The following is a 6,107-nucleotide window of genomic DNA, read 5'->3' on the forward strand; positions in this document are numbered from 1 at the left end:
ACCCCATCTTCCTGCCACCTTGACAGGAATAGAGTTCCTCTTGCCCTCCACTACCACCCCATGAGCCTCTGCATCCAACACATCATCCTCCGCAACTTCTGCCATCTTCAGTGGGATCCTGCTACCAAGCACATCTTTACCTCCTTCCCCCTATTCTCTGCTTTCCACAGGGACCGCTCCCTCCATGATTCCCTTGTCCACTCATCCCGCCCCACCAATCTCCCTCCTGGCACTTATCCCGTAAGTGACAGAAATGCCACACCTGCCCATTCATTTCCATTCAGGGCCCAAAACAGTCTGTCCAGGTAAGGCAACCGTTCACCTGTGAATCTGTTGGGGTCATCTATTGTATCCTGTGCTCCCGATGTGGTCTCCTCTGCACTGGTGGGACCTGGCGTAGACTGGGGGACCGCTTAATCAAGTGTCCCCACTCCATCCGCCAAAAGCAGGATTTCCTGGTGATGAACAATTTTAATCCCTATCCCCATTCCTGTTTCAGTGTGTCAGTCCAAGGCCTCCTCTTGTGCCACAACAGGACCACACTCAAGGTGGAGGAGTGACACGTCATATTCTGTCTAATCTGATGGCATAAACATCGATTTCTCCTTCTGGTAATTTTCCCCTCCCCTTCCCTCTTCTTATATTCCCCACTCTGGCCTCATACCTCTTCTTCCCACCTGCCTATCACCTCCCCCTGGTGCCCCTCCTCCTTCCCTTTCTCCTATAGTCCAATATCCTCTCCCATTAGATTATTTCTTCACTAGCCCTTTACCTTTCCTACCCACCTGGCTTCATCTATCACCTTCTCCCTATCCTCCTTCCCTTCCCCCCCAGCTTTTTATTCTGGCATCTCTCCCCTTCCTTTCCAGTCCCGAAGAAGCGTCTCGGCCCGAAATTCTGACTGTTTATTCATTTCCTTAGATGCTGCCTGACCTGCTGAATTCCTCCGGCATTTTGTGTATGTCACTATAGACCAGCTGTGACTTGTTTATTAGAAAGTTGTTAAGTTTAACAAAAAAAAATCATGTTTTTCCTCTACATATGCTGCCTATACAATTGAACATTCATAGCATTTTGTTTTTAGTTCATACCTCCAGCATCCATGGTATTTTGCCCTTGATCAGCTATTCGTTTTTAGGAGAGAGAAAAGATTGCCGTTGCTGGAATCTAAAACTGAAGGAACTCAGCAGGTCAGGCAGCACCTGTGGATCAAAATGGTCAGTCAATATTTTGCGTTGAGACCCTTCATCTGGTCTGGATTACATCCAAATGAAAGGCTTTGACCAGAAACGTCAACTGGCCATTTCCTTCCATAGATCATAAAACATTGGAGCAGAATTAGACCATTTGGCCCATTGAACCTGTTCCACAATACTGCCTGAACTACTGGGTTCCTCTTGCGTTTTGTGTCTTCAAGCTCTACAGCCAGTATCTCCACAAAGATTGCAAAGAGGTTTGATAGAAGTATTCAACGTAAATAGGGAAGCACTGTTCCCAGTGCTAGAAAGGTTCAGGAGCAGAGGACAAGTTAAGAAAGAGATGGAGAAGAGAGGTAAGTGCAGGAGTGAGATATACCAGTTCTTCCTTTTCTCACTGTTACCATCAGGAAGGAGGTACAGAAGCCTGAATGCACACACTCAGTGATTCAGGAACAGCTTTTTCCCCTCTGCCATTCGATTCCTAAATGGACTTGAATCCTTGGGCACTACCTCACTTTTTTTAATATACAGTATTTCTGTGTTTTGCACATTTTAAAAATCTGTTCAGTGTATGTATACTGTAATTGATTTACTTGTTTATTATTATTTACTTTATTCCTTTTCTCCTCTAGATTATGTATTGCATTGAACTGCTGCTGCTAAGTTAATAAATTTCACGTCACATGCCCGTGATAATAAACCTGATTCTGATTAAATTGAATGGGTGTCACACCTACAATCTTGCACGCAATGTCCGTAAGACTAAAGAGCTGATTGTAGACTTCAGAAAGGGTAAGACAGGGAAATACACACCAGTCCTCATCAGGAATCAGAAGTGGAAAGGGTGAGCAATTTCAAGTTCCTGAGTGTCAATACCTCTGAGGACCTTACCTGGACCTAACTTATCAATGCAGCTACAAAGAAAGCAAATCACTGGCTATACTTCATTCGGAGTTTGAGGAGATTGGTTTGGTCACCTAAAACACTTAAAAACTTCTACAGATATACTTTGGAGAGCATTCTGACTGGCTGCACCAGTGTCTGGTATGGTGGGGCGGGGGGGGGGGGGGGGTGGCTCAAAGTGCAGAGAGTGGTAGAATTAGCTGGCTCCACCATGGGTACTAGCCTCTGTGGTATCTAAGACATCTTGCCCCAAGGAGTGGTGCCTCAGAGGTGTGTCCATCATTAAGAACCTCCATCATCCAGGACAAGCCCTCTTCTCATTGTTACCATTTGGAAGGAGGTACAGAAACATGAAGGCACACACTCAGCGATTCACGAACAGCTTCTTCCCCTCTGCCATCAGATTTCTTAATGGATATTGAACCCATGAACACTACCTCACTATTTCCTTTTTAGTTTTTGCACTACTTATTTTAATTAATGTACATATATACCCACTGTAATTCTTTCCTATATGTACTGCTGCTGCAAAGTTAACCCATTTCACGACATATACCGGTGACATTAACCCTGATTCTGATTTGATAGAAGTACTCAAAGTAAATAGGGAGCTAATGTTCCCAGTGGGTAGAAATGTTCAGGAATAGAGGGTATCGAGTTAAGAAAGAGATTCGACATAAGTATTCAAGGTAAGTAGGGAGGTGCTGTTCCCAGTGGGTAGAAATGTTCGGGAATAGAGGACGAATTGAGAAAATTGACAAAAAAATAAACAAGGAAAACACCTTTCCGCCGAGTAATTGCGTATTCTGGTAAGGGTGATGAAAGAAGATGCACTACACTCCGCACGATAGGATAATAAGTATTAAACGGGAGACCACTCCTTGGGGCAGCACCAGCCCCGCTCACTCGGTACGATAGGATAATAAATATTAAACGGGAGACCACTCCTTGGGACAGCACCAGCCCCGCTCACTCGGCACGATAGGATAATAAATATTAAACGGGAGACCACTCCTTGGGGCAGCACCAGCCCCGCTCACTCGGCACGATAGGATAATAAATATTAAGCGGGAGACCACTCCTTGGGACAGCACCAGCCCCGCTCACTCGGCACGATAGGATAATAAATATTAAACGGGAGACCACTCCTTGGGGCAGCACCAACCCCGCTCACTCGGCACGATAGGATAATAAGTATTAAACGGGAGACCACTCCTTGGGGCAGCACCAGCCCCGCTCACTCGGCACGATAGGATAATAAATATTAAACGGGAGACCACTCCTTGGGGCAGCACCAACCCCGCTCACTCGGCACGATAGGATAATAAGTATTAAACGGGAGACCACTCCTTGGGGCAGCACCAGCCCCGCTCACTCGGCACGATAGGATAATAAATATTAAACGGGAGACCACTCCTTGGGGCAGCACCAGCCCCGCTCACTCGGCACGATAGGATAATAAATATTAAACGGGAGACCACTCCTTGGGGCAGCACCAGCCCCGCTCACTCGGCACGATAGGATAATAAATATTAAACGGGAGACCACTCCTTGGGGCAGCACCAGCCCCGCTCACTCGGCACGATAGGATAATAAATATTAAACGGGAGACCACTCCTTGGGGCAGCACCAGCCCCGCTCACTCGGCACGATAGGATAATAAATATTAAACGGGAGACCACTCCTTGGGGCAGCACCAGCCCCGCTCACTCGGCACGATAGGATAATAAATATTAAACGGGAGACCACTCCTTGGGACAGCACCAGCCCCGCTCACTCGGCACGATAGGATAATAAATATTAAACGGGAGACCACTCCTTGGGACAGCACCAGCCCCGCTCACTCGGCACGATAGGATAATAAGTATTAAACGGGAGACCACTCCTTGGGACAGCACCAGCCCCGCTCACTCGGCACGATAGGATAATAAGTATTAAACGGGAGACCACTCCTTGGGGCAGCACCAGCCCCGCTCACTCGGCACGATAGGATAATAAATATTAAACGGGAGACCACTCCTTGGGGCAGCACCAGCCCCGCTCACTCGGCACGATAGGATAATAAATATTAAACGGGAGACCACTCCTTGGGACAGCACCAGCCCCGCTCACTCGGCACGATAGGATAATAAATATTAAACGGGAGACCACTCCTTGGGACAGCACCAGCCCCGCTCACTCGGCACGATAGGATAATAAGTATTAAACGGGAGACCACTCCTTGGGGCAGCACCAGCCCCGCTCACTCGGTACGATAGGATAATAAATATTAAACGGGAGACCACTCCTTGGGACAGCACCAGCCCCGCTCACTCGGCACGATAGGATAATAAATATTAAACGGGAGACCACTCCTTGGGGCAGCACCAGCCCCGCTCACTCGGCACGATAGGATAATAAATATTAAGCGGGAGACCACTCCTTGGGACAGCACCAGCCCCGCTCACTCGGCACGATAGGATAATAAATATTAAACGGGAGACCACTCCTTGGGGCAGCACCAACCCCGCTCACTCGGCACGATAGGATAATAAGTATTAAACGGGAGACCACTCCTTGGGGCAGCACCAGCCCCGCTCACTCGGCACGATAGGATAATAAATATTAAACGGGAGACCACTCCTTGGGGCAGCACCAGCCCCGCTCACTCGGCACGATAGGATAATAAATATTAAACGGGAGACCACTCCTTGGGGCAGCACCAGCCCCGCTCACTCGGCACGATAGGATAATAAATATTAAACGGGAGACCACTCCTTGGGGCAGCACCAGCCCCGCTCACTCGGCACGATAGGATAATAAATATTAAACGGGAGACCACTCCTTGGGGCAGCACCAGCCCCGCTCACTCGGCACGATAGGATAATAAATATTAAACGGGAGACCACTCCTTGGGGCAGCACCAGCCCCGCTCACTCGGCACGATAGGATAATAAATATTAAACGGGAGACCACTCCTTGGGACAGCACCAGCCCCGCTCACTCGGCACGATAGGATAATAAATATTAAACGGGAGACCACTCCTTGGGACAGCACCAGCCCCGCTCACTCGGCACGATAGGATAATAAGTATTAAACGGGAGACCACTCCTTGGGACAGCACCAGCCCCGCTCACTCGGCACGATAGGATAATAAGTATTAAACGGGAGACCACTCCTTGGGGCAGCACCAGCCCCGCTCACTCGGCACGATAGGATAATAAATATTAAACGGGAGACCACTCCTTGGGGCAGCACCAGCCCCGCTCACTCGGCACGATAGGATAATAAATATTAAACGGGAGACCACTCCTTGGGACAGCACCAGCCCCGCTCACTCGGCACGATAGGATAATAAATATTAAACGGGAGACCACTCCTTGGGACAGCACCAGCCCCGCTCACTCGGCACGATAGGATAATAAGTATTAAACGGGAGACCACTCCTTGGGACAGCACGAGCCCCGCTCACTCGGCACGATAGGATAATAAGTATTAAACGGGAGACCACTCCTTGGGACAGCACCAGCCCCGCTCACTCGGCACGATAGGATAATAAATATTAAACGGGAGACCACTCCTTGGGACAGCACCAGCCCCGCTCACTCGGCACGATAGGATAATAAATATTAAACGGGAGACCACTCCTTGGGGCAGCACCAGCCCCGCTCACTCGGCACGATAGGATAATAAATATTAAACGGGAGACCACTCCTTGGGACAGCACCAGCCCCGCTCACTCGGCACGATAGGATAATAAATATTAAACGGGAGACCACTCCTTGGGGCAGCACCAGCCCCGCTCACTCGGCACGATAGGATAATAAATATTAAACGGGAGACCACTCCTTGGGGCAGCACCAGCCCCGCTCACTCGGCACGATAGGATAATAAATATTAAACGGGAGACCACTCCTTGGGGCAGCACCAGCCCCGCTCACTCGGCACGATAGGATAATAAATATTAAACGGGAGACCACTCCTTGGGACAGCACCAGCCCCGCTCACTCGGCACGATAGGATAA

Source organism: Mobula birostris, chromosome 30, assembly GCF_030028105.1.
Source record: "Mobula birostris isolate sMobBir1 chromosome 30, sMobBir1.hap1, whole genome shotgun sequence".
In the NCBI taxonomy this organism is placed as follows: Eukaryota; Metazoa; Chordata; class Chondrichthyes; order Myliobatiformes; family Myliobatidae; genus Mobula; species Mobula birostris.